Source organism: Hibiscus syriacus, unplaced genomic scaffold (genome assembly GCF_006381635.1).
Source record: "Hibiscus syriacus cultivar Baekdansim isolate YM2019G1 unplaced genomic scaffold, ASM638163v2 tig00110319_pilon, whole genome shotgun sequence".
NCBI classification, from domain to species: domain Eukaryota; kingdom Viridiplantae; phylum Streptophyta; class Magnoliopsida; order Malvales; family Malvaceae; genus Hibiscus; species Hibiscus syriacus.
The window spans coordinates 1,898,716-1,911,954 of record NW_024062678.1 but is presented as its reverse complement, the minus strand read 5'-3'; the positions used below and the strand labels follow the sequence as shown (position 1 = coordinate 1,911,954).

The following is a 13,239-nucleotide window of genomic DNA, read 5'->3' as shown; positions in this document are numbered from 1 at the left end:
AAACATAACATAATAGCCAGATGATTGATTTATTATAAAACGATAATATTAGTGATCAGTTTGTAATGTTTAAGACTTAAGTATATAAAAGAAATATACCGAAATCTACCACCGTAGTGTAGTTTACCCAAGGAAAATCCACGTACAGCTTCGCAACAACGGAAACCTAAGCTCAGCTATAAAGCATGAGGAGAGTGCAGCCGGAAAGTGCATTGAATAGGTAAACCGAAATTCACCATCAACAAAGACAACATCTTTCACCATTATTAATCCTTGAATCAGCATCCGTTCTTAGGGGAAAAAACCAGAGCTTGAAAAATAAGGGCAAAAGATAAGAAGAAACTAAAAGTGAAAGATGTACGTGAGAGCTGCGCTACCGACAGATTAACAGAACACGGAGTGGTTCATGTATCCAGGAGTTTGGACAGCTTACATATTGATCGTTTTCTTTTCATGGCTCATGGTTTATCTGTATTTGGTATCTCTACAGGAACCGCTTGGACCGGTGTTCATCTCACCATTCTTGTAAGCTCTCTTATTTTTCTTTTGATTTCGATTCTTAAAAGTGGGTTTTTCTTTTCTTTTTTTTCTTTTGTTGAATCCTTATCTGGGTTTTAATTCTATCTTAAGTTTATTTCTTCGTGAGAATGTTTCTTGAAAGATTCTGGTGATTTATTGAGACTTCAGGAACAAACATGAAATATTAATAATTTCCCGCGTTTGTTAACACTTTGGGATTAATTTGCATCATCTCTGCCATATTCGTTGACTTGAGAGATTTAGCAGGTACCCTAATTTCTCCTTGGAGAGGAATAATAGACTGTTTGACTTTTGAGTTTGTTCTTATTGACCTTCGTCTATGATTTCAGCTTTTGTATTAATTTGTTCTGTTTATATTCTTTATCTGAAGATGGCAATAGATTGCAATGAGATGACATGAACCAGTAGTTTTCTTGGTATTATTAGGTTAGGCACTTAGGCTTGAATGGTATATTCATAGTAAATTGCATCCCTACAAGAGATGGATTTCGATCGGTTTTTTCTTTCTCCGCCTTCATCGATCAGTATGCTTAAGTATATAAGTTTCTAAATCCATTGCTGTCAACCTCTTGGGATAGTTGTAAAGGGTTAATTGACTTCATTATAGAGTAAGGATTTTCTTTCTCCCTATGAAATTTGACTAGACACATATGGGCAGTTGCAAACCAATACTTTCTATTGTCTGGATAGTTTTCTTGATCGCTTAATTCGTGCGGATGAATGGGAATCCGAACTTTTTAATTCATTAAGGTATCTCAGTGGCAATCACCAGTGGTACACCTGTGATTATCAACATCTTTGCATGTCTGAAAAGCATATGATGCTTGAAATTCATCTGAATATCTGATATTCCTCTCCTATTTCATCGCTCCGTTGCTACTTAAGTTCTTCAAAGTGCTGCTTCTAGATGCCTAAATAGCCAGAGGCAAATACCGTGGTAAAATTGCTTTTGACTCCCATAAAGATTTATAATTCAAGTTCGTCCTTTGAAAAAAATTCTGTCTTTGCCCCTGTAAATAGCATACATGCTCTTTATAAATGTGAATCAGCTTGTTTTTTCTTTTCAGGAAATAATAAATTATAAATATAATTAGAATTTGCTTGACCTTGTTTATGCCCTTTAGAGGATCAAGAAATTAGGCTTCCCTATTTACTATAACAATTATAAATGCTGTAGTATTATCAACTTGGTCTATGTTTCTTATGAGTTTCTTGTGCATGGATTAACATCTTGCTTTAGGTTACATATCACTTCTTTCACTGGAAAAAGGGAACTCCATTCTCTGATGACCAAGGTATATACAATGGTTTGACTTGGTGGGAGCAAATGGACAATGGCAAGCAACTCACTCCAAATAGGAAGTTTTTGACTGTTTTACCTGTCGTGCTGTAAGTGTTCCCTTTCCACTATTTGAGCCTTTATTAGAAAATGGAACTCAAAATGCGATATTTTATTTATTGTTTGATCATTTCAACAAAAAATAAATGAGATGGAGGTTTCCCTTTTTTACTTGATCAGGTGCATCCCTTTCTTTTAGATGCCTTGCGAGATATGGACTTGTCGTTAACCATTGCCACAGCCATGAATATCTCATGCTAGTATACCTATATAATCGATTTGCAATTGCTCAAAGGATTTGTTGGAATGAACTATCCCTTAGGATGGAAATACGAATCTCCATCAATATCAAATATTTACTCTGTCAGGTTAAGTACTTTGTAGCTTACACCTGTTGATATGGAAGAAAAACAGTGGCTACTTTCTGTTTGTAGGATATTGTTTTAAAGGAAAGTTTCAAACAGTGATACCTTGCTTAATCAGTTAAATTTTCTGTATACTTTGCATTAGACATGATTCTTCTCAGTGACATTATTGTCTTGAGTTGACATTTTTGCATGCATCCATTGTCCTTGTGAAGGATGACATTTAACAGTTGATGAAAAAGCTCAGATACCGTGCAGTAGACTACTCTGCTATTCCATGAAGTGTTCATTGCTTTCTTGTTTATCGAGCAATAGTTTACTACCGAAATGGAAACTTTGCCATTTTGTTGGCCATGAAGTGAGCAATGCAAGACATACCACGATTAACTTTTGATATTTCTGCATCATTGTTAATGCCATCTATTTCTTACCCTTTATTGTACTTGCCAGGTATCTTATCGCCTCACACACACACATTATCAAAACCCAATGCTCTTCTTCAACACACTCGCTGTTCTGTGCTGGTGGTTGCGAAGTTCCCTAACATGCACAAGGTCCGAATATTCGGAATCAATGCTGATCATTGAACTGCAAGGTTTTTCAGTATTCTGTCATTCCAAAAGTAGAATTGATATCACTGTACGATAATGAAAACAGTAAAGGCATATTCATATTTCACTTCAACCAAGTGAATACATACGTGTAGCTTGATGGCAAGGATAAATACATTGAAAGCCCTTGAGATTTTCCTGTGTCTGCTTAAGCCATATATCTCATATACATTCATATATATTTGGTTCACTGAGGTGAAATAGTTACTCATGATGGTAATGATTTTTGTTCCGAGTCACTTAGGTGATTAATGTATCATTTCATATTCGAATCTCTTGACCAAATAAACATGTTTAACTTGACATACGCTTGATAAAGCTAAACGAATAAGTGAAGCCTATGAGGCTAACAATGAATGTTTGTTTAAAACATACATGTCAAATCTTTAGACAAAGCTCAACATTAAAAAACAGACAATAAAGTTTCTTATTATTACGTGGTAATAGATTGATTTTTGTTCTGAGTCACTTATGTCACTTATATGTTATTTCATATTCGGTCAGATCATCCTAGTTAGATTCAAGGTATGAGAGGACTTTAATTTTGTTCCTTAAATATGTTTACTAATTGATCAAGTGGTTAAGGATGTTTATCTCGTTTCATCTTATATGAGTTTGAATTTCAATATTACCTTCAAATGATATACAAATTAAAAAGTTAGACAATAAAGTTTCTTATTATTACGTGGCAATAGATTCAGAATCACTCCTTGGTTAGCCCATATATACAACTTTATCATGTTTCTTCTCTCATAATCATTCATATTCAGAGATTTAAATAGCAGTCAGTTATCATAATAGTGCTCACTAAATAGCGATAGCAACATCGTTTGATATTATTGCAAGATCACGGTACTTGTAATTACTATAATAACGTCTGTAATATCCGTAATTACAATAAACACAGTGTAACTCAAAACACGACTACAACTGTAATTTAAAATCTACTCACGGATAGACAGTCCATAAAATTACACATGAATGACATCATAGTTTCATAATGATTGTGATCTTCAATTTCTTCGATCAACAACTGAGCTCTTGTTTCAGTATTTGTAGAGGAAATTTTCCTCGAAACGAAAGGTTATAGAAAAAGGAAAAGACTGAAATACAAAATAATGGGTTTGTTTATATTTTAGTCCATCCTTAATAAGGGCTAATCGTATTAGCTCCATTATGTCTATCTTTTTTTATAGAAAAAAAATACTAATTTTATTAAGACAAAAATATTTAAAATTATAATAAAGTTATAACTAGAATAGTAATTAGAATATTTTATGATTATTAACATAAGAAACTAACCTCTAAGATCAAATAAGGATATAGAGAAAAGTTGAAAACCTCATTAAAAAAACTTGAAAAAAAAATTAGATACGAACAAATTTGACTGCTACGACAAATAAATCGCAATATGAGATTAAATTATTGAAAGACCATAGGAAAAACGTAAATTAGAGCCAGACACCGTGAGAAAACTATCTACGAACGCATGTTGTATACCAAATCCAATTCGAGAGTCAAAGCAGAAAGGTCAATGGGATAACAAATGATCGCTAATTTGACCAGTCGTTGCAACGTCAAATTGATATTGAGAAAAATAAACAACAAGAACAATCAAACAATTGGAAGAAAAAAAAGCTCGAAAACATATCAAAAGAAAAAACAAACATGTCAAAAAAACAGAAAAAACCTGTATCATATAGATATAATTATTAAATCAAAGAAAAAATTACAAGATAATAAAATAAAAGAATAAAGGACAACAACTAACATGAAAACTGATGCAATCACCTGTCAACCAAAGATTAAAAAAAAATACAAGGAGCCGCCGGGGTTTGAAATATATGGTTCTGTATATATGAACATTATTTTCTGTAAATTTAATATTGTATTTATATAATAATGTTTTATTTTTCTTAATCCGTTCTTAACCAACATATATATAACTTACACAATCTTAATTCATGAAAAATGGAAGCGCACAGATGTTATGGGGAAAATAATTTAGTACGTATATTAAGGGTGAGTAAATTTTGACTAAAGTCAAAACAATATTTTTTTTCTGGATTTTGATTTTAAAATGCTAATTTGAATTGATTTCTAATTATAATTTTAAATTTGACTCGGAAAAATTTTAAATTTAAATCGAATTACAAAATAGACCTCAAATAACTCAAAATATTTAATAATTAGTGAATTAATTTTTAAGTTGAGTTGACTCTCTCAACTTTGTATGATATATATATGTATTATATATGGTTATATAAAATTTTTTTAAATTAGAATCAAATAGTATCATAAATTATAAATATTTATTATTAAATTAAATAAATTCGAACAACTCAACTTGATTTGATTTAAAAAATTTTAGAGGGAGGGTCCTGAATTCTTGGGAAATTAAAGCTATGTATCTGAGTTCTATAATAACAGAAGAGAAGAAGAAAGTAGGCATTCCTCCTGTAACTTGCTTTAGTTGCCAGCGCTTCAATCGCAGTCTATAGTTATGCTGACACAGAGACCTCATGTCTACCATTCCCACTTTATGTCATTACTCATTGAACAGGTCGCCAATGCTTAGCAAATTAAATGCTGAACTACTAATCCAGCCCTGTGTAATTGGACTCCAAAAACACCTCCATGACTTAGGGTAGTTATACGTTAAGTAGTAATTTAAGTAATTTAAATATTAATATATTTAATTTAAAAGTTATATAAGATCGTAATATTTTAATCGAAAAGTATTTTAAGAGTTTAAAACTTCTAATTGAAAATATTATAAAAATATAATATTTTCGATAGTGATTTAAAATGGGTCTTTTCGTCCTATCCTTTGGTGCATGTTAGTAGGCCCCATAGCATTACCCCAAAGAATACTCTTCACAAGCCAACAGCCACATGATCGTAATCACCCATCTCCAGGTTCTTCTTTTTTATTACATATCTTCATAAAGGAACCCTTGAATTTATACTATTTCTATCTACTTCTATATTAATTTGAGTAAATTATAAATTTTAACTCAACTTTTATCTTACTCTTATTTTGAATCACTAAATTTTATTTTATTTAATTTGACCATTCACCTTTTGAGTGACTTCTATTTGATCACTATGTTGTTAAAGTCACTAATGATAATATTTTTTCACTTAAAATAAAAAAGTTATTTTTAAAAAAAATGAATTCATCTTCTTCTTCTCAAATTATCATGGTCGTTGTCGACGAGCGGGTTACAACGTTGACTTCATCTACAAACGGCATAACCATTGTCACATTTTACCAAATAATCATTGGTGCCACCAAACCCAACCTTTTTTTTTCTCAAAATTTTCAAGATAGATTCCCTATTTTCTCAAATCTCCATGATTGTTGATGATGAGTGAGGGCTCTAAAACGATGACGGTTTCATTTACAAACAATATAAACACCACCACGTTCTTACTGAATAACCATCAATGTCGAAGAACCCACCTTTTCCCCTTAAAATTTCACAAAACGGACCCACACTTTTCTTCTCAAACTATCATGGTTAGGGATTCGAATAACGGCCGGATAGCGGTATCGCGGCGTTATATTGCGGTCACGGCGGTGTCGAAATGGTTATTGCAAAAATTAGCAATGTGAAGCGAGATTACACTAATATTGGTGGATCACAGCCACAATTTAGTGAATAACAGCGAATCGCTGTAGTAGCAGACCGCTATTCTGTTATTTAATTTTTTTTTAAAAAACAGCCTTTTTATTAAAAAAATTTCTTTATAAAAAAATAACGACTACAATATCCGCTCCGCGTTGACCATAATAACATTCCGTTATATCCGTAATCGCGATAAACACAATGCTATCGCAACAACAATTTAATCCCCGATCATGGTTGCTATCAATGGGTGGGGATTCTATAAAGACGATGACTTCATTTACAAACGACAAAAACACTGTCATATTCTTATTGAACAACTATCGGCATTGACGGATCTTAAGGGATAGTTCTGTTGTACGACGGCTTAATAAGGTTAAGGAAACGCGTTACTGGAAATGTTAATATTTTTTTAACGTTTCCGATAGAGTGCTACCTAAAATGTTATTTTTCTACCAAAAATGTTAATTTCGCTACCTAAAATGAATATTTTTTATATTAAAATTTCTGGTAGAAAAAAATAATATTTTAGGTAGCGTCCAATATTAATATTTCCGGTAAAAAAATAATATTTTAGGTAGCGCTCTACCGGAAATGTTAAAAAAATATTAATATTTCTAATAGCGCATTTTCTTAGCCTTATATTGGGTTGTCTTTCCTTAGACATTCCCGATCTTAAGACTATAAATTAAAAATTACTAAGAAAAAACCTAAAAAATCCTTAAGAAATCAGGAAACATTCAATTACTTAAAATATTTAGTCATAATATCAAAATAGACCCCAACATTTGTACAAATGATCATTTTGACTCATATCTTTTTGTATTTTTGTTCATAACGTTTCAATTTTTGGTCAAAATGACAATTGTTGAATGAAAATTACGATCATATATGTTACTGATGTGATGTTTTCATATATATTAAATTGTGATGTGTCACATACCATATCACCTAAAATGATAACATAACATGTATAATGTCACTTAAGTTGATTACATGGCATGTGCCATGACATCTAAGATAATGTCATTGCATGTGCTAGATCAACTAAGGTGGTGATATAACATGTGTTACGTCACTTAAAGTAATGGTGTGAATATGTCATGTCACTTAAGATGATAACGTGATATGTGTCATGTCACTTAAGGTGATGACATACTATATTACACGTCAATAATTAAATATATGTGAAAATGTCAAGTCAGTAACATGAGTTGATTGTTAGACAAATAATAATTTTCATCAAATAAGAATCACTTTGACAAAAATTTAAAATGTTAGGACTAAAATATTAAAAAAGCTAAAGTGATCATTCGAGTTAATTTTGACATTAAGCTAAAGATTTAATACTCATATTAGCATGAGTGAGGTTAGTGCAATATTTACATGCTTCTATTAGCATGAACAGGTTAGATCAACAAATTTTAAAAATCTAAGAAAAACCCAAATCAAATTATAACAAAAATAAGCTTACCTAAATACAAAAAGCAGCCCATATTTATTTATTAAGAAACTAAAAATTAACACTCCAGAAAGAAGGAAAGGCCTAAGCCGAAGCGATGGGGGTGCGATGGGAGAACAATGGTTCTTCTATAAGGAATTTTATTATACGGAGCTTTTAACTTCGTTAGAAATCTGACTTCAATCCTATATTTTTTTTATTGAATTTGGGTAAGCACAAAATAGCATATGTTTAAAGATAATTCTCAATCATTTAACATTGAACGCTTATACCTTTGACATTTTTGCTCAAGAAATAACAACAATTCCTTTACCGCCAAGGTCGTTTGGTTCGTGCGTTAAATTGCCTTCGTTAGTTTCTCTTTCGATCTCCATTTTTCTCCAAAGCCATTTTTTTTTCTGGCTTTTGGGAAAATGAGACGTCTTCAAAAGGAGACCTCAATCGTTTCACTTAGGCTAGATTTCGCAAGGAGGTTTGCCGATTTGACTTCAGATGGAACAAAAGTCTGATTCGAATTTAGAAGATCAAAATGGAATGATCTGAAAATTTTAGGTTTAACAATCACCGATGATGAAGATCGACACGTTGGCTAATCATGGTGAACAGTGTCCAAAACTTGATTTGGTTCAGATATAAGAAGAGAAAATGAAAGGAAAATATAACTTTTATAAAGATGTAAAACAACGTCTAAATTGCACATCATTTTTAGTTTAACAATCAAATGGTTAAAGCAATAACAATTTAGAAGTTGAGTAATCAATTTAAAAACTTTTAAAGTTTATATTCATAATAAGAATGAGGTAAAAGTTGAAAGATGGAATTCATTAAATTAAGCTTATATGCACATACATACTAGTACTAATGATAGAAGATAGAAAAGACATAAGTACAAAACCCTCTTCTTTTCTAGTATCATATGAGCTCCTAACATGTACCAAACCAACATACCTGTAATTTAAGGTAACATAACTTGTGTATCTAGCTGTCTTTTAAGTCATGTATGTATGTATACATAAACTATATATATATATATATATATTGCTATCATCTTTCCTTACAACTAAGATAATTCACATCCTTTGCTGTATCTGTTAACTCTACTCTTCTTTTTCTTCATCTTTGTTTTCTTACATATCATGATAACCGAAGGCATTAAGTGGATCAAAAACTGCCTGGAAACCATGATTTCAGAAGCAGCCCACAGCTTTACAGCTTCGTTCGAATTCGATCCGAGTTTTCGACGTAGATGCTTCATTGCAGTCTGCAAAGTATTTTCCACTTGTGTCTACTAGTCTTGGATGTATTGCTACGTAACAAGTTGTGGCAGCTGCCTGTATCGAAACGAAAGCACCATTCTACATCAAAATCACCCACTTCAACTTTGTTAATCAAAAGCTTTACTTTGCATATGTGGTTTACCTGAGGGATGGTCTTGAGGAGCTTGGAAGCTAAAAAGAAAACCAGATCTGCAGGTTTATGCAATGATTAAAAATATTAGATTTTATTACGAGAGAGTTGAAAGTTTGAAACCATGGAATAAAATGTATAATATCAAACTTAGCTTTTAAATTTTGTCGAATGAATATTTGGCTCATATATTTTTGGAGTATTTTAATCTTAATATTTTAATTTTTATTCAAAATAATCACAGCTGGACGAAAATTATTATTTGATTAAAGGTCGATGAATATTGTTGATGTTATATTTTCACATGTACTAAAAATTGATGTGCATTACGTAATGTGATGCTGTGACAAATATCACATCACACAAGATAATAATATGATATATATCACGACATCCAAGATAATGAGATAATATATCATCCAAGGTGATGACATAATTTGTGTCATGTCACTCAAGATAATTTATTGATACATAACACATAAACAATGAAGTACATGTAGAAATATCACGTCAATAACATATTTTAATTGTTAATCAATTAATAATTTTCATCCGCCAAAAACTTTTTAATTAAAAATTAAAACATTTGAAGCTTAAATGCTAAAATGAAAAAAATGTATGTATATACCAGTGATGAAGCCTTCACGTTCCCTGGTGACGGGTTCTAACAATCCCAGGATGAACAGAGTTGACAGTGACGTTGGCATCCACTTGCTGCATTATTGAGGCGAAGAATTTGAGGAAATATAAAAGAAAAACAACAAAATTGAGCTTTTATAAGAAACCCTTTAAATTTATACTTATAGTGATGAAAATATGATTGACCTTCAATCTCTGGGCAAGCTCCTTGGTATGCAGGACGTTAGCCAGCTTCGAGGCAGCATAAGCACGTGTCGCATCATATTCGCTGCACACATGAATTCAAAATATATTCAAATAAACCAACTTATTAACAATCATTTACTCTTGATTAACTTATTGTTAATTACTAATAGATTTATATTTTTTAGGATAAATAATATATATATATATATATATATATATATATATCTAAAATAAAAATTGTGTATGAAATGAATATAAATAAATTTTTTTATTATACTATTAATAAATGGAATTAATAAAGAAATTTAGATTTTAGAGTGAACACTTACATCTATCACTATTGTTAATTCATCAATGTTCTTTGATTTTTAGGTCAACTATACTCCAATTATCATTCCTGTTCCATTTAATCATCAAATTATCTTTTTTAAATTGTGTATAATATTTAATTTTAGTTTAATTTTATTCACCCGTCGTTAAAAACATTTATAGTGATGCTGACGTGTCATTATAAGATAATATTATATCATTATTGGACAAAATTAAAAAAAATTCACATCAATACTGCTAAGTTTTTTATTTCATTTTGTCACCTAATTATTTTTTATTAAATCATATATAATATTTTATTTTATTTATTCACCCAAAACGGTATAAAAATGATAGTTGGAGTGCTAAAACGTGTAGTTTACCCCTTTTCTCGGCTATCAATTCTCACCTTTTGCTTCTCGATATCTGGCCTATATATCGGATAATATCGCCGGAAAAAAATCCATGAATACTTGACGACACGTTCACTATTCTTCCTCCAACGCCAGTTTGTTTCGCCGTTCTGATCATCGTGTTTACCAGCAGTTTCGTCAACAAAATGACCTACAAGTTATATCGGTGTTTAGCCTACAAAATTGAAAAAAAAAACCATTTTATATGTAATTACATTGGCGTAATATATACCAAGATAATTAGTGGCAAATGTCATCTCGAATCCATCCTCGGAGATTGCATGTTCACGCGCAAACTTCCCCGCGTTGTTTCTGATATACCAACCACAAAAGCTCACCTTCAGTTCATTAAAGAGGAAAAGATTGAAAATTTAACCTCTTCTTCCTCCATCTTTTTAGGTTTCTGATCAGAACAGAGTAGAAAATAAGGGAACTGAGAGTTTACATGAGGAGATTCAGAGGAAAGTTGAGACGCTCGAACTCCGATACAAAATTTCGAACGGAACTCAGTGAGCTAAGATCAAGAGCCATGACGATAATCTCTGACTCAGGAAACTCGGAAAGGATCCTAGCCTTAGTTTCCTCAGAAGCTTTAAGGTTCCGAGCTGGAAGCACCAACCTCGCTCCTCGCTTGGCCAAAACTCGAGCCGTCTCGGCTCCTATCCCCGACGTCGCACCTAATTCAGTTCAACACCCAGAACCCAAAACAATCAACACCCAGAACCCAAAACTAAAAAAAAAGGTTGGCCAAACCCGGTGGTTGATTCTTTAAGTACCTGTGATGATGGCGGTTATAGAGCGGAGGTCAGGGCAAGTGTGGGTAACTTCCTCGGCGGGACTTAGAGCCGAAGCCGCTGGCTCCTGTTGAACCGATGAGGTACTTCACGGTCTCGAACATTTCAACTCGCCTTTTTTTCCGATGTGATAAAGTTTCGAGAGCTTATAAAGTTGATTGAAGAACACGCGTAAAATTATTAAGGAAAAAAGTTTGTTTAATTATTAAGCAAGAAAATGTGATGAGAAATGAAAATTGAAAGGGAAAGGATCTAAAAACTAATGTGTTGAAGGAGAAGAGAAAGTGGGCATGGCATTTTATAATGGAGAATCCAATTCAGAGAGAGAATGAATTATATGTTTGTCATTGATTGATTAAATTCACAGTTGATTTCCTCTAATTGGTTGGAAATGATCGGGGCAGTGTTGGAGAATTTTAGGCATTGGAAAAGAGAAGACAACGTCTTAGTTTATTAGGTCAAAAAATATTAAGGCACACAGATCATGTGACGCATGTATCTCTATTATTATGCATGCTGGATTTCACTTTTCTTAATAAAATAATAACTTATTAACTGATCTTAATGTAAAAAATGGTTCTTAATTTTCTTCATTCTAGGTTAATAGTTGTGTATGTAGGGTATGTTATTGATTGATTAAATAAATTCTGACATATATACATTATAATTGTGAAAATCAAAGCACATGGGGCGGCTGGAAAAATGGTTTTGGGCGGCTAATATAGTCAAATTAGGCAACCAAATTGTTGAAAAAATAAAGGGATAATTACTAAATTTAATCCCTAAAATTTTGGGTATTACAAATTAGTCCTTAAAGTTTTAACTATAAATATCCTAGTTCATTTGGCTTCAAAACCATCCCAAACATTCTAGCTTTCTTCCAATACTAGAGAGAATTTAGAGTGTTTCTTGAGAGTTGTTTCTCTTTTTATCAAGAGAGATTATCATTGTTTTCTCCTTGGTAGATCGAGAGAAGTTGTAATTCCTATTTTCTCATAGTGAAATTCTTCTAACCGTGTCCGTGATTTTTACCTTATATTATTTAGGGGTTTTCCACGTAAATTTTGTGTCTCTTTTCTTTATTTTTATTTCTCAAATTATCAGTTACAATTTTGCTCTATCCGATAGCCGTCTTCCGCAACAATTGGTATCAGAGCCAGATAGAGTGTGTAATATCTACTTATTGTCTTTGTGGTTGCCACCAAAAGATGGATCCTCCAACATAAGAAAGTAAGAAGTTATTACTCATACTTTGAAGGTTCCAGAGAACTATTCACGATAGTGAATAGTGGGAGCTATTTAGAAGCTATGGCAACGAAATTTGATATTGAAAAATTCATGGGAGAAATTTCTCATTGTGGAAATTGAAGATGAAGGCCATCCCTGAGGAAAGACGGTTGTCTAGCAGCTATCAGTGAAAGGCCGGTGGATTTCACAGATGAAAACAAATAGATCGAAATGGACGGAAATGTTATGGCAAACTTTCATCTAGCATTAGCAGATGAAGTATTGTCAAGCATCGAGGAGAAGAAGACAGCTAAG

The 13,239-nt window shown here is 32.1% G+C and overlaps 2 pseudogenes; one reads left to right on the top strand and one right to left on the bottom strand.

Moving 5' to 3' along the window:
- The first annotated feature begins 225 nt into the window (after positions 1–225).
- Positions 226–3,002, top strand: LOC120117453 (annotated as a pseudogene).
- Positions 3,003–8,848: 5,846 nt separating this feature from the next.
- Positions 8,849–11,973, bottom strand: LOC120117454 (annotated as a pseudogene).
- Positions 11,974–13,239: the final 1,266 nt, after the last annotated feature.